This window comes from Puma concolor, chromosome A2, assembly GCF_028749965.1.
Source record: "Puma concolor isolate L17-30 chromosome A2, mPumCon1.1.hap2, whole genome shotgun sequence".
In the NCBI taxonomy this organism is placed as follows: domain Eukaryota; kingdom Metazoa; phylum Chordata; class Mammalia; order Carnivora; family Felidae; genus Puma; species Puma concolor.
The window spans coordinates 161,928,308-161,953,684 of NC_141668.1; the positions used below are offsets into that span (position 1 = coordinate 161,928,308).

Genomic DNA, 25,377 nt, shown 5'->3' on the forward strand with positions numbered 1-25,377 from the left:
GCTTGGAGGGTGCTGGGAGCGTAGGGGGCAGGGCCAGGGTGGGATGGGGGCCACCCGGATCGGGAGCGGAACGCCCAGGTATTATCTGGGGGAAGAGCATGCCAGGCTGAGGGAACAGCGAGTGTGACCCTGGACTAGAAGGAGGGAGGGAAGGCCTGCTCTTTCGCTTTCTCCTCCTCTCTCCTTCCTGAGCCAAATTTGGAAAAGGACCACCGCCAGGCCAGGCCAAAAGACGCAGTGGTGTCTTTGGGCTGGGTCACACGGGCTCGCAGAGGCCCATTCTGCACATCTCTTCCTAGCCTAGGACTCGGTGACGTCACCGTCCACGGCTTGAAATCCACCAAGCTGGGGAAACTTACACCATGGAAACTGGCATACACTACACATCAGGTCCCCTCGCCCAGGGCCAGTTTCCCTTGCGCCCCGCAGCTCACACCCCTGTGCACAGCCCCTCACGCTCCCGTCTCTGTGTGTCCAGGCTGCTGTGACAAAGCATCGTGGACTGGGTGGCTTATTAACAGTAAACATTTAGGGGCGTCTGGGTGGCTCAGTCGGTTGAGCGTCCGACTTCGGCTCAGGTCTTAGTCTCATGGTTCGTGGGTTCGAGCCCCATGTCAGGCTCTGTGCTGACAGCTCGGAGCCTGGAGCCTGCTTCGGATTCTGTGTCTCCCTCTCTCTTTGCCCCTCCCCGCACTCATGCTCTGTCTCTCTCTCTGTCTCAAAAATAAATAAATATTAAAAAAAATATAAAACAGGGGCGCCTGGGTGGCTCAGTCAGTTAAGCCGCCAACTTCGGCTCAGGTCATGATCTCTCGGTCCGTGAGTTCAAGCCCTGCGTCGGGCTCTGTGCTGACAGCTCGGATCCTGGAGCCTATTTCAGATTCTGTGTCTCCCTCTCTCTTTGCCCCTCCCCGCACTCATGCTCTGTCTCTCTCTCTGTCTCAAAAATAAATAAATATTTAAAAAAATATAAAACAGGGGCGCCTGGGTGGCTCAGTCGGTTAAGCCACCAACTTCGGCTCAGGTCATGATCTCTCGGTCTGTGAGTTCAAGCCCTGCGTCGGGCTCTGTGCTGACAGCTCAGATCCTGGAGCCTATTTCAGATTCTGTGTCTCCCTCTCTCTGACCCTCCCCTGTTCATGCTCTGTCTCTCACTGTCTCAAAAATAAATAAAACGTTAAAAAAAATTTTTTTTAAATATATAAAACAAAGCAAAAAAGCCAATAAGCATTTATTTCCCAAAGTTCTGGGAGATGGAAATGCAAGATCAAGGTGCCTGGTAAGAGCTCTCTCCCTGGCTCCTAAATGGCCATCCTCTCGCCGTGTCCTCATGGGGCGGAAGGGGCACGGGAGCTCTCAGGGGTCCCTTTTATGAGAACGCCGATCTCATTCATGAGGTTCTACCCTCGTGACCTAATCACCCCAAAGACCCCACCTCTTAATACCCTCCCTTTGGGGGGTAGGAGTTCAACATCTGAATTCTGAGGGGACACAAACATTCAGCCTATAGCACTGGCCTTACCCCTTCGCTGATTATCACCTTTGCAACTTGAAATTGACCAAGGTGGGGAAATTTATGTCTCGGAAATTGGCAAACACAGCAAATCCCAACTGGGTTTACCAGCCCAGGGATGCTTACGCCCTGAGGGTGGCCCCATCCTTGGCTGACATCTTCCTGCCTACATTTCAAGATAAACAAAGCCCCTTGCCCTCAGGTGAGGCAGGAGGCCAGTCTGGTGGAGGAGGCAGAAGACCAACACATATCAGGTGTCATGGAGAAAACAGCAGCGGAGGAGTGGGGGTAGGGAGAAAGTGAGGGACGGGGAAAGCCCCCTCTCTGCCCTCCCGTCTCTCCCCCATCAGTCCCCTGGGTGCCTTGAATCTTTCTTCTTACAGCTCCCCCTCCCCTCCCAGACCCCTGAGTCCTTCCTAAGGCCCTTGCCCGCTGCCCTGGGTCTACCCTGCTCCCAGAATTTTCGTCATGCAGAAATTTCTCAGCTCCAAGCTCATTTCTGCTCATTGAACTCATCTTTCACATAAAATTGGCTTTGCTGCCTGCTCTGGGCAGCTTCCCTGCTCCTGTTAGAGAGGCGACATGGGCAGTGACTCGGAGGTCACTCTGCCCTTCAGGGAGCTCTGTGGTCACCACCTCACTCTGTCCACACCCATCCCAATGTCAGAGCCATTGAGGGTGGCAAGCCCCCCCCGCCCCACTCCCCACAGCCTGGGGCAGACCCAAAGCTTGTCTGCCCCAGCTTGAAAGTAGATTAGGGAGGGTGCTGAATACGCATCCAGTGGTCCAGCCTTCCTTTGCTCTGCCCGGACTTAGTTTCCCCATCTCCTCACCCCAGCCCCTCCTGGCGGAAGCTCTTTTAGAAAGAATTTCCAGACACACAAGGATGAAGCAAGGTAGCCCCCCTCCCCAAAATCTTAAGACACCCAGCTGAGTCCCCAGCCTGCTGTGCCCACCCTGCCCTCCCCCCAAATCCGGGGCTGAAGCCAGAAGCCATGTCTTCTGTTTATAGATTGAGGAGGGGGGAGAGGGGTTGGCAAGTTTTAAAAGCTCATTAAGGCCTGAATTCTTTTTATAGATGAGGTTTCCTGCGACTTTTCTTTCCTCCACCCCCTCCGCCCCTCCCTGCTTTCTGAATGCCGTATTTATTTGAGTTAGAAAAATAATGAGGTCCCTGAGGTCGTACACAACACCTCGGCTCTCTAATCAAAGTATTGCTGTGGAATTAGAAATATATAGAAATTTCTGTGCGCTGGCCCGCGGGCCACCAGCTGTGGACGCAGGGCGTGCTCACCCAACGCCACCCAAGCCCCACCAGACTGTCTTTGGGGGAGGGATATAATTAGCTGTTTCCCAGCAAAGTCTCTGCGGTGGAGATTGGGATTAAAATGCCCACGGTACTCCCTAGCGGGGGCTGGGGGATGGGGTAAAGCCCACTCAGAAGACATTCCTGGCTGAAAGGAAGAAAAATGGAGGGCTGGGTCCCCCCAGCGAGGGGGTTAGACACACCGGAGGCACTCAATCAAGTATGCAAAATGAATCGACGAACTAACAGTGACAAAGGACCCCTCCAGGCCTGAGGCTGCTGGGCCTGCCTCCCAGGCCCCTGTGGTGCTGGGGATGGGGGGGAGGGGGGGGTCCTGGTTTCAGGAGGGCGGCTCTCGCTTTAAATCTGCCCAGCCCTAAAGCAGAGAGATTCGGGGTGCCTGTGGGGAGCGGAGGGCCAGCGCCCGGCCCACTGCCCCCTCCCGCCCTGGCCTGCCTGGACCAGAGCAGACAGCAGGTGACATTTACAGAGTCTTAGGGTGGCTTTGGCAGAGGGGTGGCGGGGGGAGGGCGCCTGCGTGTGTCTGTGCGAGTGTGGGGGACCCTCGTGACTGTGTGTGACCGTGTGGGAGTGAGGACGTGTGTGACTGAGCACCTCCCGCGTGTCCACTCTGTGCTGGGCACCAGGTGAGCAAGATAAACATCCCTGTCTGCGCTGCGCTCCGTCCCGGAGGGACAGACGCTAACCTCACACGTGTGTGTGTGTGTGTGTGAAGCTGCCATGGGATAGGAGGCCATGTAAGCGTGTGGAATTTGAGGGCACGTGAGGGCGTGAGTGTGCGTGCGGCTGTGTGGGAATTTAAGCACATGGGAAGGGGTGTCACCGGGCGAGGGTGTGTTTGGGGCACAGGTGACCTGTTTGCCCCACATGCACCCGGGCTTTGGCCACCCTCCGTCGGGGCCCATCCACTGCCCCAGCCCCTTCTCTACATTCACCCCCTTCTCCTGAGGGTCAGCCCTTCCCTCCGTCCAGCCTCATACTCCCTTCTTCTGTGTGTTTGGACTTCACACGTCAGGGTCCGGGGACGGCCCACCTTGTCCGCCATCTCCCCTGCCCGGCAGGAGGGTCAGAGGGCTGGGCCACCTCGGAGCCCTCTGCTCCCTGGAGACCCTTCCCGTGCCCTTCTGGTGGGGGGTGGGGGTGGGGGGCTTCCACTGCTCTTTGGGTTGGGGGTGTGGGGGTGGCCCGGAGAGCCTACAGGGGGGTGGGAAGGGGGATGGGAGCCTGGGGCTCTGGAGGGGTCTCCAGAACATTCTTCCGCCCCCCAGTTGACAAACTCAGGCGCCCAGAGAGGAAGAAGGAGGGGACTGAGAGCAGACCCTCTGCTGGGGGGTGGTTCTCGGTCCTGGCTGCCCAACAGGGTCGCCCAGGGAAGCTACAAAATGTCTCTGATGTCCTGGCATCTCCCCCACCGAGGCTGCACCCCCAGCAGGAAGGAGCTGGAAGTACAGTGTCCCAGGCAAAGCCTAGGGAGGTTCTCAGCAGGGATACGGGTGACAGTGGGCCCGGATCCTTCTCTGTGGCGGGCCGTCCTACGCTCTGAAGGATGTTGAGTGGCCTTTCTGGCCTCCACTCACTCACCGGATACCCATAGCACCCTCCCCCTCCCCCCTGCCCTGAGTCATGACAACTAAATATGTCTCCACACATAGCCAAATTGCCCCTGGAGGGGGGGCAGAACCGCCCCTGTGAGAACCTCTGGGCTCAGGGCACACGTGGGCCTCGAATGGGCACCATGATGCCAACCCTTCACCGTCTCCCGGTGCCCCCAGAAGACTCCGGTCTTTGGCAGGGGAGGGGGCTTTCCTTTTGCCACATTCTCCCCCCTAAATCCTTGGGAAGGGAGAGCAAGCGGGCGAAGCAGAGGGCAAGTGGGATGAGGGTCAGTGGGGACTGCGGGCCCAGGTCTGCGAGCGACGGGGGGTGGGGCGGGGGGCTCCCCTCAGATGCCCGGAGCTCCGGCTGGCGCTGAAGGAAATGATTTCCACCTGCCTTCTCAGCAGCGCTGCCCCAAGGCTGCAGATTAAGAATCAATTAAGAGCGGGAAGAAGGATTTGCCAAGCGGAGGCCGTGAGAGCTGGGGGCTCGGGGCCGCAAGATGGATGGATGGGGGCGACTGGCAGGGGCGAGGGGCTCCGTGGGCCCCGGGCAGGGGGGGGGGTGGGGCTCAGGGGGAGGCTCCCTGAGACCGCAGTCCAGGGTAGCGGTAAAACCAGTGCTCGCTTCGGAGGTCGTTGTGAGGGTTGAAACGTGTGCGGCTCTAAGAATAGTGCCTGGCATTCTACAGAGGACAGACAGATCGGCGTTTGCTAAATAAAAATAAGACGAAGGATGGGGCCGGGCCTCCCCTGGCCGTACATGGCCGGTGGCCGCCGCGGGAGACCCTGCGGGTGCCCCCACCCGGACCACATCCCCTTTCCGGGGCCAGTGCACCTGTCTTCCACCCGCTTCGGGTTCGGCCATTAGCTGCCAAGGACTGACACCTGCCCCTTCTCTGGAGCACGTCTTGTGCTGGGAGCCCCCTCCTCTGGAGATGCCAGGGGGCTACTCCCTCCCCCCAGGTACAGCCCGCAGCCAATCGCGGTCCGATCTGGGGGTGCTAAAGGCCAGCCCCCCCATTGCCTCAACTTGTGACAACAATATGATGCAGTTCACACTCCAGAGCTCCCGGTGGGATCAGGCTGGGGTTAGATCCAGCTGAACCCACGTCCTGGCTGAGCCCATCCATCTGTCCGTCCTGCTTCCCTCGCTCTCTTCTCTCCTGAGAGTCCTGCCCCCCACATCACGGGCATCTGAGCCCCTGCCTCAGGTTCTGCTTCCAGGTAGGTGCTATGGACCGAATGTTTGCGGTCTCCCCACATTCACATGTTGAAGCCCTAACCCGGGATTGGGTTTAGAGGGGATCGTGAGGGTGGGGCCCTCATGATGGGATTAATGTTCTTAGGAAAGGTGGGGGGACGCCTGGGGGGCCCAGTCGGGTTAAGTGGCTAAGCACTCAGCTCTTGGTTCCGGCTCAGGTCATGATCTTATGCTTCGTGAGTTCGAGCCCCACATCAGGCTCTGTGCTGACAGCTTGGAGCCTGCTTGGGATTCTCTCTCTCTCTCAGTCTCTCTCTCTGCCCCTTCCCTGCTCGTGCTCTCTCTCTTGCTCTCTCTCACAAATAAATAAATAAACAAACATAAAAAAAGAGGGGCGCCTGGGTGGCTCAGTCGGTTAAGCATCTGACTTCGGTTCAGGTCATGATCTCACAGTTCGTGAGTTCGAGCCCCACTCCAGGATCTACACTCTCTCTCCCTCTCTCTCTGCACCTCGTTCACTCGAGCTCTCTCTCAAAAATTAATTTTTAAAAATTAAAAAAAAATTTTTTTTAAGAAAGAAAGACAAGAAAGAGACCAGAACTCCTCTGTGCCTGCCCTCCCTCCCTCCTCTCTCTTCCTCTGCCACGTGAGAACACGTGAGAACACAGAAGGTGTAATCTGTCAGCCAGGAAGAGAGCTGCCACGAGGGACTGAATCTGCCCAGACCTTGATCTGGGACTTCCCAGCCTCCAGGACCGTGAGAAAGGAGTGTCTGCTGTTTAAGCCACCCCCCTCCCGGCCCCTCCCACATCTATGGTATTTCGTTACAGCAGCCCAAGCTGTTGGAGACGGTCGCCTTCCTAGGAGGCCGACCCAGCTACTCACACACCAGCTGGAATGCAGTCTTAGAACTGAACCCCACTCCCTGTGAGCTCCAAGTCAACCTTCCCCCGCCCCCGTGATTCCAACTCCTGTTTCAAATCAGATGACACTCCTGTCACCCCAGGCTTGCCTCTCCAAATGCCCCCCCTCTGTGGCCAAGGTGATCCTTTTCGATTTCTAATTATTTGTCTGATCAGTAGTACATTCACACGTTCAAAAAAAAAATGTAAATACACAAAGAGGTATTGTTTGACAGGTCCCCTTTTTACTTTTTTTTTTTTAAGTTTATTTATTTTGAGAGAGAGAGAGAGAGAGAGAGAGCACAAGCAGGGGAAGGGCAGAGAGAGGGAGAGACAGAATCCCAGGCAGGCTCCGTGCTGTCAGCATAGAGCCTGATGTGGGGCTCGATCTCACAAACCACGAGGTCATGAGCTGAGCCAAAGTCAGGAGTCGGACGCTTAACTGACTTAGCCACCCAGGTGCCCCAAAAGGTCCCCCTTCTTACTCCAGGCCCCACTGGCCCAGTTTGCAAGCTGCCAACAGATATACATTATTACCAGAATCAGATATATCTTTCCATAGTGTCTTTATGCAAGTCTGGACAAATAAGAATATATTTTTCTGCCCCCATCTACAAAAAAAGGTAGCTGACTCTGCATTCTACTCTATGCAGAGAAATCTTTTTTTTTCATAGAGAATTTTTAAAATGTTTATTTACTTATTTTGAGAGAGAGAGAGAGAAAGGAATGAGCAGGGGAGGCACACAGAGAGAGAGGGAGAGAGAGAATCCTAAGCAGGTTCTTCATTGTCAGCACAGAGCCTGACATGGGGCTTGATCTCATGACCCTGAGATCATGACCTGAACCAAAATCAACAGTCGGACGCTTAGCTGACTGAGCCACCCAGGTGTCCCTAGGCAGAGAAATCTTTTAAAAGATTTTCATGGGGCGCATGGGTGGCTCAGTCGGTTAAGCGTCCGACTTCGGCTCAGGTCCCGATCTCGCGGTATGTGAGTTCGAGCCCCGCGTCGGGCTCTGTGCTGACTGCTCAGAGCCTGGAGTCTGTTTCGGATTCTGTGTCTCCCTCTCTCTGTCACCCTCCCCCGCTCATGCTCTGTCTCTCTCTGTCTCAAAAATAAATAAATGTTAAAAAAAAAATTTTAAAAATAAAATAAAATAAAATAAAAGATTTTCATAATTCTCTGATGTCTCGATCTGGGCATCTTGGGCAGGGTAGTTCTTTGTGACATGTGACTGGTTGTCACAGTGCAGGCTGTTGTGTGTCCCCGCTGCCATATCCAGATGTCACAAGCAATCCCAGGCATTGTGACCGCACCAAACTCTTGCACATTTCTACCGTCAACCTGAGGGGTGATAGTGTCCCTCACTGACAACTGCTGCACCACATCTGACCTCTCTGGCCCCCATGTCTCCTCTGCCCCCACCACTCTGGCCATGTTAGCCTCATCACTGTTCTTTGAACACCAAGGCGTGCTCCTGCCTCAGGGCCTTTGCACAGGTCATTCCTTCTCCTTGGAACCTTCTTCCTCAGTTACCCCCAGGGTTAATTTTTATTAGCCTCACAACATGAAGGCTGCCTTTCCCTACAGCAAGGGATCTGAGGGAGCTGAGGCTCTGCCTCGTTCTGTCGCCTGTGTCACACTCTATCCATCAGACGATGGTTCCTCAACCACACTCCAGATGGAGGTAGACGGGACTCCGTTTCTTGCAAGAAATAATATCAAAGAATTTGTGGACGTATTTATATTATAAACATTTTTTTTAAGTTTATGTATTTATTTTGAGAGAGAGAGAAAAAGCAAGCGCGAGAGGGACAGAGAGAGAATCCCAAGCAGGCTCTGCACTGTCCGTGTGGAGCGCTACGGGCGGCTCGAACTCACGAACCATGGGATGACGACCTGAGCCAAAATCAAGAGTCAGGCGTTTAACCGACTGAGCCACCCAGGCACCTCATATTTTAAAATTCTTTTTATGGTGATCTAATTGACGTAGAGCATTGTATTCTAAGTGTGCAACATAATGATTATATATATATATTTTATATGTTATTACATTACATACATATAACGGTCACCACAATAAATCTAGTTAAGACCCATCACCACACGTGGTACCAGTTTTTTTCCGTGTGATGAGAACTTTTAAGATCTACTCTCTTAACAATTTTCAAATATACAGCGCAGTATTGCTACCTAGAGTCACAGTGCTGGACATTCCATACCCAGGGCTTATATGCTATCTGGAAGTTTGTACCTTCTGGCCACCTTCACACGTGGGCAAAATGGGGGTAGGTGGACATATTTTATTTTATTTTATTTTTTAGTTTATTTATTAGAGAAAGAGAGAGGGAGAGAGGGAATCCCAAGCAGGCTCCACATTGATAGCGCGGAGCCTGATGCGGCGCTCGAGCTGACGAACCACGAGATCGTGACCCGAGCCGAAATCAGGAGTCTGACGCTCAACCAAGGAGCCACCCAGGCGCCCCTGGGTGGACATGTTTTAAAACCACCACGTTCTACCGTATGTTTTTTCCTTCTCTTCCCGTCTTTAAATCATATATATCGCTCACTTCCTTATTTGTGGGCTCTCTCCTCTACAGCTACCCTGTGAGGTCCCCAAGAGTAGAAACCACCCTCTTTGTTCCCCTGCACAGAGTAGCTGCTTGACAACTAGGGTTTGGGTTGGGCTTCTGGGAAGCAGAGCCTGAGATAAGGATTCAAAGGCAAGTCGTTTATTTAGGTGGTGACCCGGGGAAACACCAGCAGGGGGGCAGGGAAGGGAGACAGATGGAACACAGCTGGTGACTGACGGGCGTGTTATGGAGCCCGTTACCACTGTGGGTGACTGAAGCTCATTCGCGCTGGGGACCTCCGGGGGGCGGTGCAGGACGGTGCGGGGAGGTGAAAGAGACAGACGGCTCGTTTGCTCACCAACTGCCCGTCAGGTCGAGAGGCGATCCCGGGGAGGGGGGCCGTTCCCTGGCACTTGCAACCTGCCAGGCTCGGGGAAGAGGAGGCTTCAGAAGCTTTGGAGAAAGCCCCAAGGCCGAGAGCCGCGTGCGTAGCGGCAGCTGGACCGCAGCCGGGAGCCTGCTGAGCCGGTGAGGCTGGAGGGGTCTGGATGGGGCAGCGACAGCTTCCGCTGCAACCATCAGTTGAATAATTGAATACACATTTTTCAAGAGTTCCCCATAGCCTAAAGGACACTTCTGAGCTGGCACATAAAACCACTGTGACCCAGCTTTAGGTCCTGATGCTACATCAGCGGTGGCAAACTCGAACATCTACAGGGTCCGCCGGGCAGGAAAGACAGAGGGCAAAGCCAGCTGGGGGTTAGGAACAGGGAGTCCTCCTGGATTTCATCTTCCTTTTTTATACAGAGATGTGAGTATGGCTGGACCTTGCTCTTTACGGGGAAAGCAGTAAAACGCGGGCCAAATGTTAAGATGCTAAGGGACCCACAGGCACTGTGTTGGGGGGCCATAGGGAGTGGTGGGGACCGTGGAGGATGCGAGAGCCCGTTCCCCTTATGCTCTGGTCTCTTACTGCCTTGTGGGGACGCAGGTCCTGGCTGCGTTACCTGCTTTTGTGGGTTTTCTTGGAAGGGCAGAAATCTGGATTTTTATGCAAAAGCGTTAATTGGTTAGGGACACCTGGGTGGCTCAGTCGGTTAAGCATCCGAGTCTTGGTTTCGGCTCAGGTCACGGTGCCCAGGGTTGTGGGATTGAGCCCCACATTGGGCTCCGTGCTGGGTGTGGAGGTTCCTTGGGATTCTCTCCCTCTGCCCCTCTCCCCTGCTCACTTGCGCGCGCGCTCTCTCTCTCTCTCTCTCTCTCTCTCTCAAAATAAAAATATACGATATAAAAAACGTTAATCATTAATTTTTAAGCCTTAGGAGTTCGATCCAGATATTTCTGAAAATATTTGTGGGCTGGTTTTGACTAGTTATCACCCTCTGTGCTACCCTTTTGGAGCAACTTACAGCTCCAAGAACCTGGCATATCCTTTAAAAACCCTAAGCCTTTGCACACGTTTTTTTTTCCCTCTGCCTGGTCTGCCATTCCAGTCTTTATGGAAAACTCCTATTCATCCCACAAAACCCTACTCAGAAATTACTCAAAGCAGAACTCCCCTGGAACGCCTCCTGAGCATTTTCTTATTTTGTCGAGTAGATTTATTTGTTTCTTCCTCCGCACCCCACACCCCAATCCCCACATACAATCTATGTGCCCTCTGGGGGGTAGCTCTGTGAGTCCCAGTCAGCACTGTGTCCTCAAGTTCAGGGTCCAGCACCACAGGGCACAAACAGAACTGGTTGAAGGCATGGCCTTGTCATGTTTCACCCTGTTATCTGTATCCAGTGGTATAGTGGGTGTATGTAAGCTGGCTCTTTATTATTATTATTATTATTATTATTATTATTATTATTTATATTTTCAAGGTTTTACTCTTTATTTATTTTGAGAGAGAGAGAGAGAGAGAGAGAGAGAGAGAGAATCCCAAGCAGGCTCTGCACAATCAGGGCAGAGCCCAATACGGGCTCAAACTTGTGAACGGTGAGATCACGACCTGAGCTGAAACCAAGAGTCGGACACTTAACTGAACCTCCCAGACACCCCTGCCAGCTGGCTCTTAATTAGATTTTTTTGAAGTTATGGTGCCTGGGTGACTCAGTCAGATGAGGGTCCGACTTTGGCTCAGGTCATGATCTCGTGGCTCACGAGTTTGAGCCCCGCATCGGGCTCTGTGCTGATAGCTCGGAGCCTGGAGCCTGCTTCAGATTCTGTGTCTCCCTCTCTCTGCCCCTCCCCTGCTCGTGCTCTGTCTCTTAAAAATAAACATTTAATTTTTTTAATGTTTATTTATTTTTGAGAGAGAGAGAGAGAGAGAGAGAGAACAAGTGGGGGAGGGACACAGAGAAAGAGAGAGAGAGAGAGAGACAGAATCCAAAGCAGGCTCCAGGCTCCGAGCCGTCAGCCCAGAGCCCGACGCGGGGCTCGAACCCGCGAACCGCGAGATCGTGACCTGAGCCGAAGCCGGACGCTCAACCGACTGAGCCACCCAGGCGCCCCCGTTCTAAAAATCTTTTACTGGAGCGCGGCAAACATACCGCCTAGCGGGCATGTCAGAAGCAGACCACGCGATGAATTCTCATGAAATGAGAATAACGTTTTACCAGCACCAGATCAAGGATGGAACACTCCCAGCCCCCAGCGACTCCCCCCACCCCCAGCCCCTTCCAGCGGCCACCCCCCCCCGCCCCCCGCCCAAGGATAACCGTTGTCCCAGTTTCCATCATCACAGAATACTTTTGCCCGTTCTAGAACTTCGTAGAAATGGAACCAGACAGTATTTCTTCTCCTGTATTTGCTTCCTGTTGCCAATATTGTCTGCGAGATGCGTCTGTGTTGCAGTATCCCAGTGTTGGACTCCCACAGTTAGCCCCTCCAGTCTGCTCTTATGGACATTTGGGTGGTTTCCAGTTTGGGACTACTTACCCGGGAGCGGAACTGCTCCGTCATGGGGGCGTGAAGAATCAGCTTTCGTGGGTGTAATGAAACGGTTTTCTAAAATATTACCACGTGCCCTCCCACGGCCAGGGTGTGGGATGCTGCACAGAATCTAATTCTTAGATGGCAAGGCCATCTTCTTAAAATGTACATCAGGGGGCGCGCCGGAGTGGCTGAGTCAGTTAAGCCACCAACTCTTTCTTGACTTCAGCTCAGGTCATGATCGCAAGGTTCATGAGTTCAAGCCCTGCGTCAGGCTCTGCGCTGACTGCACAGAACCTGCTTGGGATTCTCTCTCTCTCCCTCTGCCCCTCCCCTGCTCTCTTTCTCTCTCTCTCTCAAAATAAAATAAACTTAAAAAAAAATCATCAAACACCACCACACAATAAACAAATAAAACACATGATTAAACCAATTAATTTTTTTTTAATTTTTTTCTTTTTTAATATTTATTTATTTTTGAGGGGGGGGAAGAAACAGAGCACAAGCAGGGGAGGGGCAGAGAGAGAGGGAGGCACAGCGTCTGAGGCAGGCTCCAGGCTCTGAGCTGTCAGCCCAGAGCCCCACGCAGGGCTCAAAATGTCCCCATTTCAAATGAAATATCTCGAAGACATCGTTCCCCGTTTCCCTCCTAATCTAAATTAGCTAGCTATTCTCCTAGCTTCCTGTTCTTTTCCTTCAAGGCAATGATTACAGTTTAATAACGACAAATGTGTGTGATTTGGGTGTTTATTTCATCTGTGCCCAGGTATCAGTCATGTTCTATTTCCTGACTGGGCTTGTAGGTATACGGGTGCTCGTTGATGAAATTATACATTAAAAAATATATTGAACACACATACAGCCCTTAGGCCCCTGTTAGGCACTGTTCTATGCATTTCTCAAATATTAATTTATTTCATTGACATGCATTCATTTCACTTTTCAAACACTCGTGAAATGAATTAATTTCAACGTTCAAATGTTAATCTATTTCATTTGATCCGCAAAGCAGCCTTATGAAGTGAGGCGGTTATTATCCTATTTAGAGATAAGAATATAGAGGGACATGGGGCGCCTGGGTGGCTCGGTCGGTCGAGTGACCCACTCCTGATGTGGGCTCACGTCACGATCCCAAGATGGTGGGATCGAGCCCCACGTCGGACCCCATGCTGGGATTCTCTCTCCCTCTGCCCCCTCCCCCACTCGCACTTTCTCTCTTTCTCTGAAACAAAAAATAAGTAAGTAAGTAAGTAAATAAATAAATAAAAGAATATAGAGGTACAGAGACCCCATTCCCCTCAACCTCTTCAAAGGCTCGGAATCTTCCCCTGCACCCTCCACCTCTGACTGCCGGATGCAGGAGGAGCCGGGGTAGTGTAGGATTTGGCGGGGTTAATTTCGAGTCTTGCGCTGGAAGGGGAATGATCACTTCCTCTGCGTCCCATTGGCCAGAACTCCAGCCCATGAGCCTGCCCAGCCATACGGGAGGCTGGGAAAGGCAGTCTTCCTGTGTGTACGGGGAGAGGAAACGGGTTTGGTGAGACGGTGGCTTCGGGGTCACCCTTTTTCCTGAGCGCCTACTAAGTGCCAGATATTTATCCATGTTCTGCTGTTCAGTGCTGGAAATACATACATACATACATACTTGATTTAAAATACAATTTTAAATTAGCAAAACTTTACAAAGTTTTTGAATGAATACATTTTGAAATAAATTACGGTGAAGTGATCACACAGCGTGTGTGCATGGAGAGCGGGTGCGGAGTGGGGATGGCCCTGTCCATCTGTATGGGGCCAGCAGTCCTGGACGGCAGAGCCCCTTCCCAGATGAAGCAGGTCCTGCCAACCCGCTCCCCGGCAGCCATTCTCCTCTTTCTTTTGAGTATCGGTCTTTTCAGTTTTAGCTGGGTACATGGCTTCCCTGTTAGAGACTACAACTCCCAGTCTCCCTTGCAGCTAAGTGTGGCCATATGACTAAGTTCTGGCCAATGGGGTGTGAGCATTCGTGCCGTGTGCCGCTTCCGGTGTGTCCTTCAAGGAAAGCTTTTGCCCTCCACTTCCTTTTCCCTGATTCTCCTCTAAACTCCAGGAGGAATCCACCAGTGATGTGCATGGCAACACTGTCCCCCTAGCCCTGGACCTAGGCTAACCTCTGGACACTCACATGAGCAAAAAATAGACCCTCATCTTAGAGCCACTGAAATTTTGGGCCTCTTTGTCATAGCATCGTGGCTTGTGCAGGACTAATGCAGCATCAGCCCTCTCCTGCAGGCTAACCCCTTGGGTGCTGACCTAGCTCCTCCATTCCTGTCACCACACTCCCTCCCTCCCTCTTGTGACTCTGACGTCCCACACAAGAATGCACAAACCTTCCTAGATTGTGTCCCGAGTAAACACCAGCATGTGAGAGACGGGAGTCAGATAGACAGGTTATGTCGAGACTTCATTTGTTCAAGATCTTAATGCTCTGGGCTTACCGCACTATTTCAATCACCAGCCTACAGAGTCTAGACTCATAGAAGTCTGATATTTTTGTTTTCCTGGCATCCCTTTCCTTTTCTACAGTTTCGCTTGGAGGAACCATGCCTTAACCCCCTTTTGGTCAACATGGAACAGCATGGCAGGATTGAAGCCCTCTTCCCCCCGCCCCCCCCCCCCCCTTACCTCCAGGGATGAGCATGTGGCCCAAGATAGGCCTATCAGAACATTTCCCCCTTCCTGGTTGGTCCAGGGATGGACCTGTGACCCAAGATGAGTGGATGAGAGACAGTCCTTAGACTTTTGCAGCAATTGTTGGAAAAGAGGTATTTTCTGTCTGCCAAGGTTGCTAAGTTATGCGGATATAAGTCAGGAATGCATGGAACCGTCTCACCACTATTTATTGAGAGCTGGCCTGAGAGAGAGGCTAACACAAAAGAAATCTGAATTAGGAGATGGACAGACCCAGACTCCTGGTGATATCATCGAGCACCTGGATCCAGCCATGACTGAAGTTATACTGCTGTTGTACTTTTCCCTTGTATGAGCCAATGCCTTCTTTTTTTTAATAAGTGATGGCAATTAAGGGTTTCCTTATGTGCAAACAAAAAATGTTCTGGCTGCTGCAAAGATTTCACCTCTGACCTCACCCAAGGGTGATAGCCCAGTGTTTACTCCATTAGGCTGATCATCTCCCTCCACTCTAGGTCTTTCCATCTATCAGAAAGGAAGAAGAAAAGCCCCACTCAAGCCAACTTAAGTAATAATAATAATAATAATAGTTACCATCTTGTAGAACAGTAAGTTCAGAGTCAGGGCAGCTCCTGGGTTGATTAATTCAGTGGCCCGATGATGTCATCGACTCAAGGCCTTTGCTGCCCTCCCTGCATCTTAGCTTTGTCCTAAGGCTGGCTCTCTTCACGGTCTGAAGTCAGCTTCCAGAACTCCAGGTGTCATGTGCAGAAATGACAGGTTCCAGCAGCAGAAGAGCCCATCTCTTAATCGCATCTCTTTTCAAGAGGAAGGAACCCTTCTCCTGGTTCTCCCTAACCCGAAATTTGTCATGCGGTGTCTCGGTTTGGGGTCCTCCAGAGGTGCACTCAGAGGCCCAGTTTGAGTGCAAGCAGTTTATCTGGGAAGTAAATCCAGGAAACACTGGCGGGGAGATCAGAAATGACATAGGAAAAGGAGGGCAGCCAAAGCAAGGGGTAAATAAGCAGTCACTGCCAAGGGCATCCGGGGTTCAATTCCGCTGGGCTATGTTGTGCGGACGCGTATTTCTGAGACGTCTCACCCAAGTGGAGAGGGCCCTGCGAATGCATGCTCCAAATCCCATCCATCATAGATTGAGGGCTGCTCCCAGGGTCACTTCCGACCTGTCCCACGTGTGGATCAGGAGAAAACCCCCAGGTAGAGAGCCGCACACACGTGCCCAGGGGTCGGCAAACTCTGTAAAGGTCCAGATAGAAGTATTTTTAGCTTTTCAGATTGCATAGTCTCTTTCGCAGTTAGTCTACTCTGCCCTTTGAGCGCAAAAGAGCAGCCCGAGAAGACACGGAAACAAACGAACGTGGTTGTGGGCCAATAAACTTTATTTGCAAAGACCGGCCTCGAGCCCTAACTTCGCCCACCCATGGGCTGGAACAGCCAGTCCTGAGCGGAGCCGGCAGGACGCCCACAGCTTCAGAGGCCATGCCCCAGCCAATCGTCAGTGAAGGGAAGGGAACGCCCGGTGGATTTGGACCAATCAGAGCCCACCTTCTGAAGCACCCGCCCACTCAGCCTGGAAATGGATTGGCCGCTGCCTCTTCCTAGATTGTTGAGGGTCAGGCGCGTTCAACGCCACGAGACGTCAAGGGGCCACGGTGTGGAGGTGGCCCACAGAGCAGGCACTTGGCTCTGGGGTTCGTTTGGCTTTTTTATTTTCCCTGCCTGGATGGTTGATGGCTGGAGCAGGAATCTCAAACTCTCACCCTGACCCAGGCACAGGCTCAGGTGTGGCCGAGTCCCGCTTAGGGGTGGCTGGCCAGACACTGTGTTCAGGTGGATCCCCAGGGCACAGAGGAGCTGGAAAAGATGGGAGAGGAATTGGAGTGTGGTCTTCCATCGCATTAGCTCAGGTCTGGGACTCCCAGGCGGAGCCTTCCAGATAAATCCTTTCTTTCTCTGAAAGCACATCTTCCAATACTCTGCAGTCATTAAGCAGAATGAGGCGGGCCTAGATGCGCCCATTTGGGGCGGGTGTCCAAGCTATATAATTAACTGGAGAAAAAGCAAGGGTGGAACAGTGCGTCTGCGACGATCCCCCATTTGTGAAAGGCAAAGAGGATATTCGTGCAGATGCTGGAGTGTGAATGCAAAACACCAGAGCGGATGCACAGGGCAGGTCTTAGCCGGGCTATATTGAGGCCAAGGGAGGATCAGCACAGAGAGAGACTCAACTCAGCACGCTCTCCCTTGGATCAGCACAGAGAGAGACTCAACTCAGCACGCTCTCCCTTTGACAGGCCCTGCATTCTTTTCATTTAATCAGGAGTGCGTATTGCCTTTATGAGAAAAGAAATTCCACTCATTCTCCCACCCACTCATATTTTGTTGCTGTAGGGATGGGAAAGAAGGTAAAGAGGACTGGGTTTCCCCCAAGCCGTCCCTGGACTGGGGGATTTAGGTGCAGGAAGTTTAATCTCCAAAGTGATTCCAAGAAACACAGGTTGAGGGGGGACGAGGAGTGAGGCAGGACAATGAAGGCATTGAGCAGGTTCCCAATGTGATAAGTGGGGTGCAGTTCTGCTGGGGACCTCCAGGGGCAGCAGAGAGCACACACTTCAGAGTCCTATCTGCAGAGGAGGAGGGAGCTGGGGTATTTATCCTCCAAAATTCTGTCTCTTGTTGATGACAGTCACTTCTGGGAGTGTCCCCTCCCAGCACTTCGGGCCTGCAGCCTCCCCCCGCCCCCCCCCCGCCCCCCCCCCCCCCCCCCCCCCCCCCCCCCCGCTTACTTGTATAAAAGCCTCAGGCAGAGAGCCGCAGGGATGTCTGGGCCAAGGGGATGTAAAAATAGCACCCAACACTTGCTTTACTGTAATAGAAAGCAAGAGTTTGGAGTGGATGGTTGGATTTTATGTCAACTTGGCTGGGCCACGGTGCCCAGATATTTGGTCAAATATTATTTGGGAAGTTTCTGAGAAAGTCCTCTCTTTGGGTGAGATTAACATTTAAATCAACGGGCTTTGAGGAAAGCAGATTACCCTCCATTTTGTGGGTGGGCCTTATCCAATCAGCGGAAGGCCTTAAGAGAACAAAGACTGATGTTCCCTGAGCAAGGAGTTCTGCCAGCAGGCCGCCTTTGGACTCAAACTGCAGCACTTCCCTGGGTCTCCTGCTTTCTGGCCTATTCTGCAGATTTCGGGCGTGCCAGCCTCCACAACTGCAAAAGCCAATTTCCTAAAATAAGTCTCTCTCGCTCCGTAGACATATGAGAAGTTTCCTTCATGAGCGACTTGGTTTAAGTTTGAAACAAAGTAAAGTCGGTTTTGTAAATAAAGTAAAAAAGCGTGAAGGGGAGCACCTCTGCCATGGTGCCTGGCAACGCTGTGTGTATCCCCACGGCCACACTGGCAAAGGCTTGAACCGCAGAGAATCACATCTCTTCCGTTTTGCGGTTGTCTTTTTTTTTTTTTTTTTTTTTTTTGGAGTGTGGGATACAGGCCTCAGGGGGCTTCTTCTTTTATTCACATAAGTAGCTGTCAGAATTTAAAAGTGGTTTGTTGTGTTTTTACTGGGTCAGACTGTCAGGCTGCGTGCTTGGCAAGGTGGTTTGCAAAAGGCAGAGGCGAGTGACTGAGCTTCAAGGGACACTGGGGTGACAGCCTGGGCTGCTTTGCCCTCACACCCTCTCCTCATCATCCTGACTTGCTTCTGTTGGGTGTGGGTCTAAATATTCTAGATCTAAGGGCACCTGGGTGTGGCTCAGTGCCCGAAGCATCTGATTTTGGCTCCGGTGATGATCTCATGGCTCGTGAGTTTGAACCCCACATCCGGCTCTGCGCTGACAAGGAGGAACCTGCTTGGGATTCTCTAGCTCCTGCTCTCTCTGCCCCTCCCCCCCCCCTCAAAAATAAATAGACATTCAAAAAAGAACAGTAAACAAATATTCGAGGCTCAGTCGTTTGAGCATCCGACTTCGACTCTGGTCATGATCTCGTGGTTCGCGAGTTCGAGCCCCGCGTCGGGCTCTGTGCCGACAGCTCGGAGCCTGGAACCTGCTTCAGATTCTGTGTCTCCCTCTCTCTCTGCCCCTCCCCCACTCGTGCCCTGTCTCTCCCAAAACTAAACATTAAAAAAATTAAAAAAAAAATAGATATAAGATGTTTCCACAGCACCTGCCACCCATGTTAGGTTTTACTACTGTGCTAACACTTTCCCCTATTGGAGCTCGTCTCCTGGGGCCCCGGGGCCAGGCGACAGCTGGTTCCCTGATCGGGGCCTCCCCAGGCTGCCCACAACCTGCGGGACGCTCCCACCTCTCCCCTTCCCTGGCTCCCGGCTGCTCCTATCCCAGCCTGGGTCCCAGCGTCATCTCCTCCCCTCTCCTTTGCCCCTCAGCCCCAGGGTGACCAGAACCCCTGCCTCGTGGGACAGCTTTCTAGCACTTTCCCCTTTTTAAGAGATTGACTGCAATTTCTCTAATAACATCACATTAGCTAGAAATTAATGTCCTCATTAAGACAGCAATTAGGCACATTAGCGCGGCAATAAAAGAGAAGCTTATGAAATAATTGCTGGTTCCAAAATGCCTTTAATTTAGTGTTTTATATTGCGCCGTGTTATTAATTTTTTCCCTCGGCAGAAGATAATAAGAGAAACATTTGAATTGTGGGAAGGTTTAAAATAAAAAAAAAATTTTTTTTAAAGGAAAGCGATGTTGATGCCTATAGACAGATGATCTTTCTTTTCCACGAAGCCCCCAGTGATTCTCGATCCCCTCGGATGATGGCGGGGATGGGGGGTCGGGCCGTGCCTGGGGACTCTTTTCGTGGATCTGGGACGCGCTCATCCATGGATGGGGAGATCACGAGGGAAAAGGCGGATGAGAAGTAAATTTGTGGAAGGTTCTTTTGCCCCCATCTGAAGCCCTGGGTCGACCTTAGCATCCCTAAGTGTGGCGCAGCTGGACAGGAGGTGGCTCCCGCGGGGAGCAGCAGAATTAGCTGGCACTGCTGAGTGTCCTTGCCCCAAATCCGGAATCTTCTTTGGCTGTCTTAGGTTGGACTGGCTCCAGAGGCAGCCCCTGAGAGCAAGTGGCCCCAGGAAGCACCAGGAGGGACAAGGGGAAGTGAGAGAAGGAAGGGAAGAAGGCAATTTCGGGTAGTGGTAAGTGCCGTGAGTAACAACCATAAAAATTAGAGGAAGCAGCTGATGAGGGGCCGGAGGGTGGCACGCCTGTCTGAGATAGGGACGGCCTCTCAAAGGAGGGGACGCGTGAGCAGGGACATCATGAGGCGAGGGAGGGACCCACCCTGGGGAAAGAGGGTTCCAGGCAGGGAAGCAGCAGGTGCAAAGGCCCGGAGGTGGGTGCAGGCTTGGAGAGTGGGAGAATCTGATGTAGCTGAATGGAAGTGGGGGGGGGGGGAGTGAGGGGGATGTGGCTAGAGATCAAGAACGGAAGGAACGGGGAAGAGTTTGTAAGAAAGGGAAGGAGATGGTAACCGAATCCGGGCCCAATTCTTCCGTGAGGAAGGGCAAGGCATGCCTGATGCACCCGTGCTAGTCAGGCCTTGTGTCAGTTACCTGTAGCCCATTGTGCTGTGTGACAGACAACCCCCCAGTCCAGTGGCTTAGACAATCGGCCTTAATTATGGCTCACAGTCTACGCATCAACCGGACATTTCTTCTGGCTGGGCGCATTCAGGAGACTTTGGTCAGTTGGGGGTCCGGAGGACACTCTTTATTCACCCAGGTTGGGCCCTGTCACATGTTTGGAGTTCGGCTGGCCGTAGGTTGGTCTAGGATGGCCTCGGCTGGGACGACGGGGCTCGCCTCGATATGCCTCGGCCGGCTGGCCCGGGCTCCAGTCAGGTGACAGAGGCAGGTGAGGGCATCGACCTGGGTCCATCTGGCGGTCAATCTACACCAGCTGCATTACGTCTTTGGGACTTTTGATTATCACCCCCGTCCCTCTCTGGCTCTCCCAAGACATCCTACAGTCTTTGACTCCAGCTCCAGCCCCTCTAGAATTCTTCCCGCCCAAGTTTGTCCTCTTAAGGTCCCAAAGGAGCTGTAGCCTGTGTTGTTCACAACCTCAAATTTCTGACGAGGCTCGCTTTCCTCCTCTGCTTTGGGGCATGACTGGAGCTGAAATTCATTATTGAAATAACTGACTCTCTTAATAGTGAACTGTGAGTTGGTGTCAGCCACATCAGGGCAGAGGTTCGTCCATAGGGTGCCCCTGAGCCAAGGAGAAAGGGGCACTCACAGCATGGCTTGAGCACACGCTGTGCCCCCTTGTGCAGTGTCCAGCCTGCCCAACCATACCAGCCTGCCCTGATTATGGGAGTGGAGAGGAAGAGGGAAGAGAGAAAGAAGGGGAAAGGGATTCCACTGGGATCCAGGGCACCATTTAGCCTTAGCACTCTGGCCAAAGGAAGAACCTTCCTCAAATGGATGAGGGACCCAATGGGGAGCCAGCCCAGCAAGCCAGGATGGGCACCCAGACAGGCAGCCTACTCTTCTAGTGGACCAAGGCTGGATCAGGCCCTGTGGGGGAGGAGGATCAGAAGAAGGGAAAGGAAGAGGGTAGAAAGGTCCCAGTTGAACATACTCCCCACCCCCTTCCTGTATCCCCAGGAAATAAAGTGCAGCTGGGTTCTTGGTTGCCATAGTGACTGCCACACAAAGAATTTGGGGGGAAAAACACCCCGGGGGCATGAAGAAGCAATTTGCTCTCAGCTCTGGGAGGCAGGGGGTGGAGGGAGGACACGGGGATGGGGATCGGAATCTCCTGGGGAGAAAAAGTTAAGAGAGGCCTGCCAGGGTAGGTGGTGTCGGGGAGCCTGGAACCTTCCATGCCCCCCCCCCCCACTTCTACCAGTGATCCAAAAGAAGAATGGGTGGAGGCCCCCCCGGCTCTGGTGTGGGTGCTTCCAAATCCCAGGCCCCCCTTCTGGGGACCAACTGGGCAGCTGTGAGCTCCCCAGTGTCCACAGGGGCAGGACCTCCATGTGGATTTTATTTTATTTTTTTTTTTGAATTTCCAATTCCACCTCAGGACAAGGCACTATCTGGGGCAGTGCACAGGCCTGACACCCCTCAAATCCTTCCTCAAACTCAGGAAAGGGCCCGGCCTCACTGCCCAGCCCCTCCCCCCTCCTCCTTGGCTACACACGGAGAGGTCTACATATCCCGGGCTGTGGGGAGGAGGGTGGATTGGATTTAACCCCCCCCAGAGGGAACCTGCAGCCTGGTTTTCCTCCCTCCAGCTTCTCTAAACCTCCAAGAAAGCAGAGAAAGCACGGTGTGGTGGCAGCTGCATTTTTTTTTAATCTGTTAATAAAACCGCAAGTGAATCAAATCCGCTCGAAGGGAAAGGGTGGGGGGGGGGGGGTGCGGTGCAGCGAGGCAGGGGCCATGGTGTTTGCAGAAGTTGGAAATTTAATAAGAAGGGAAAATAAAAATAGCCACTGTGCCGGAGACACAGAGAGAGGGTTGGGAGACGTAGGTGGGTGTGGGACTCCAGGCTGGGTGGAAAGCATGAAGAAGAGACAGCCAGAGGGTCCCAGAGTCTGGAGAGGCAAGGGTGGTGGGCACAGCTAGGGGCAACAGGAAGGAGGGGACTTGGAGTACCCGCCAAAACGGCCCGATTCCCTGGCAGGTTTTCTGCAGGGGTGAGCGGGCCAGAGAGGTTAGGGATTGGCAGTCTGAAAGCCTAGGCGAGGAGGGGCAGCTCCTGGTTCCTTGGTCTTTGAGCTGGTCAGGATACGCATCACACTGTTAGGGCTGCCATGAAGAGCTGTGCAGGTGGCTCACTGCACAAGAATGCTAGAAAGAAGCCAGAGCAAGGGCTGATATCATCTCTTCCCCTCACCGCGCTCTTCATCTGCCCCAAAGAAAGGGTGCCTTTTAAGGATCCACAATAAAGGTGCCAACACCCTAAATGTCCATCACCAGAGGAGTGGATGAACAAATGTGGTCCATCCATACACTGGGATATGATTCAGCCGTAAAAAGGAGGACCGATCTTGACACACGCTACAATGTGGAGGAAACCTGAAAACGTTATACCCAGTGAAAGGAGCCAGACACGACAGAGCACACGTGACCCGATTCCATTTACGTGAAATGTCCGGAATAAGTAAATCCACAGAGACAGAAAGCCGACGGGTGGTGGCCAGGGGCTGGGAGGAAAGGGGAAGTTGGGGAGCGACTTAACGGGCGCCGGTTTCCTTTTGAGGTGACGGGGATGTTCTGGAACCAGGTAGAAGTGGTGGCCGCACAACGTGGTGAAGGTGCTAAATGTCCCTGAAGTGTATTCTTCAAAATGGTTGATTTTGTGTTAGGTGAATTTCACCTCAGGAAAGAAAGAAGGAATGAAGGAGGGGGAGGGAGGGGGAAGGAGGAAGGAAGGAAGGAAGGAAGGAAGGAAGGAAGGAAGGAAGGAAGGAAGGAAGGAAGGGGAAGATCCACATAAAGACGATGGCAAGGGGGCGCCTGGGTGGTGCAGTCGGTTAAGCATCCGACTTCACCCAGGTCACGATCTCACGGTCTGTGAGTTCGAGCCCCGCGTCGGGCTCTGGGCTGATGGCTCGGAGCCTGGAGCCTGTTTCCGATTCTGTGTCTCCCTCTCTCTCTGCCCCTCCCCCGTTCATGCTCTGTCTCTGCACAAGGCTTATCACACCCCGTCTACCCCCAGAAAGCCCGGGATTGCCCACAGCAGTCCAATTCCACAGCAGCCTTGGAATGCATTCATTCGTTCGTTCAACAAGAATTCATCGAGTGTTTATTTCATGCCAGGTGCTGTGCTGGGGGATGAAGGGGGTACACCCCTGCCCCAGGGCTGACACTCCAGTGAGGTGGTCAGACCGACCCAGCAAACACAGCCTCCGGTACATTAGGTGGGGGTGAGTGCCCGCTCTAGAAACAACAAAACCGCGTGGGTGGGGCAGGCGGGGGCACTGTGCGCGCTTTTAACCGGGTGTCCTCACTGAGGAGGTGACATCTGAACAAACTCCGAAGCAGGCAAAGAGGAGTCACGTGGTATGTGGAGGAAGAGCATTCCAGGCAGAGGGAACAGCCAGTGCAAAGCAGGGAGGCTTGTTACCTGCAACCAGTGACGCTAAATGTGGGTTGTTGCGCAGGAGTTAAGGTTCTGCTAGAGCCTTCCCCCCCCCCCCCCGCCCCAGTTCTGACTTGAATGAGGCACCAGCTGGACGAAGGCATAGGCATGATCCCCATCACCAACCCCCCAAGTCAGAAGTCTTGGATTTCTATCAAGAGTTGATGATCTCCGATGTTTACCAGAGGCAAGGCAAGGGTCACAGTAGTACATCCTAGAAAGTACTTATTACGTACTCCACGCTATCACATTCACTGATGTAATCCCCAGCGGCATCGAAAATGGTATGATCTCTACTTTCTGGGTGGGGAAACTGAGGCACGGACCGATGAAGTGGCCCGGCCAAGTGAGCAAGAGGCAGCTGTGAGTTTGAACCCAGGATGGCTTTCTGCGGATCCAGACGAACAAGGATCGGGGAGTTTCTCTTGAGGCCGCACCTTGAAGGGTTCGGAGGCCTCCAGGCCTGTTTTTGAGTTGCCGCTGGTCCTGGGGCTCGCAGACGGCGGAGGGTCCCAGGTGAGGGGTGGCTGTCAGCATCGGCGGGTGATTGATGGTTTAATCGCTCGCCCCGTGACCCTGGCCCTTCTAGCCCACGCTGCGCTGAGGCAGGCGGTCCCTGGCGAGAAGCGGAGATGGGGTAATTTGGTTACCGTAAAGAGAACGAAAATTCCAGAGGGAGACAGAGAGAGCGATGCGCCGACCGGGGGCAAAATGGGAGCCGGTTAGTCTGGGCTCGGATGGGAGGGAGGAGGCAGATCCCCAGTCCTTTTGGGGGTCGGGGCCCTAACAGCTCTCCGCCCCTCTTCAGCCTCATCTGACTTCCTGTCTTGAGAATGGAGAAGGCAAATGCCATGCGTGAGAGGCCACAGGGCACAGCCAAGGCCTAAGAGGCGAGGGCAGCATGTGGCCTCTACCTGAACCATCTGAGGGGGACACAGGAGCGAGGCGGGGGCTGGTGCAGCAGGGGGCTGGAGAGGGCTGGGGGCTCCAAGTACCGCGGTCAGAAGCCTCGTGTCATCCTTGACTCCTTTCTCGCTCTCTCTCCACTCACATCCAAACCTCGGACTTCTGCCCACCTCCGCGGCCCCGCCGGGTCCAGCCCAGCGTCGCCCTTCTGCACCTGCTGTCGCGTCCGGCCTGGTCCCAGGCTCCTGGTCTCGCCTTGCGGTCTCTTCCCCCCTCGGCCCCCAGGGGGCGCAGGTGAGCGCCCGAGCCCGCTTGGGCTCCTCTTCCGCTCAGAACTAACGGCCACCTTGGCTTGCTTTGCTGTTGCTGCCATCGCGAGTTCCCACAGACTTAGCTGCTTCAGCAACACGTATGAATCGTCGCCGGCCCTGGGGTAAGATATCAGCTGACTGCGAGGCTCGGGGGAAGGAGCCCTTACCTCCTTCAGGTGCGGGCAGAATTCAGTCCTTGCGGTTGCGGGGGGGAGGTCCCCCTTTCCCCAGTGGCTGCCACCTGGAGCGGTGGCCTGCAGTCCCTGGCTTGTGGCCTCTCCCACCACCTTCGAAACCAGCCAGGAGAGACCTTCTGACA

The 25,377-nt window shown here is 53.3% G+C and overlaps 1 long non-coding RNA gene across 1 annotated transcript; it reads right to left on the reverse strand.

The window, feature by feature from the left end:
- Nucleotides 1-23,455: 23,455 nt before the first annotated feature.
- Nucleotides 23,456-25,099, reverse strand: LOC147583735 (uncharacterized). The gene is made up of 2 exons (XR_015248501.1): nucleotides 24,837-25,099; nucleotides 23,456-24,457 (listed from the first exon to the last, which is right to left on the reverse strand). It is a non-coding gene; the product is annotated as an uncharacterized LOC147583735 (long non-coding RNA).
- Between the last annotated feature and the right edge of the window lie 278 nt (nucleotides 25,100-25,377).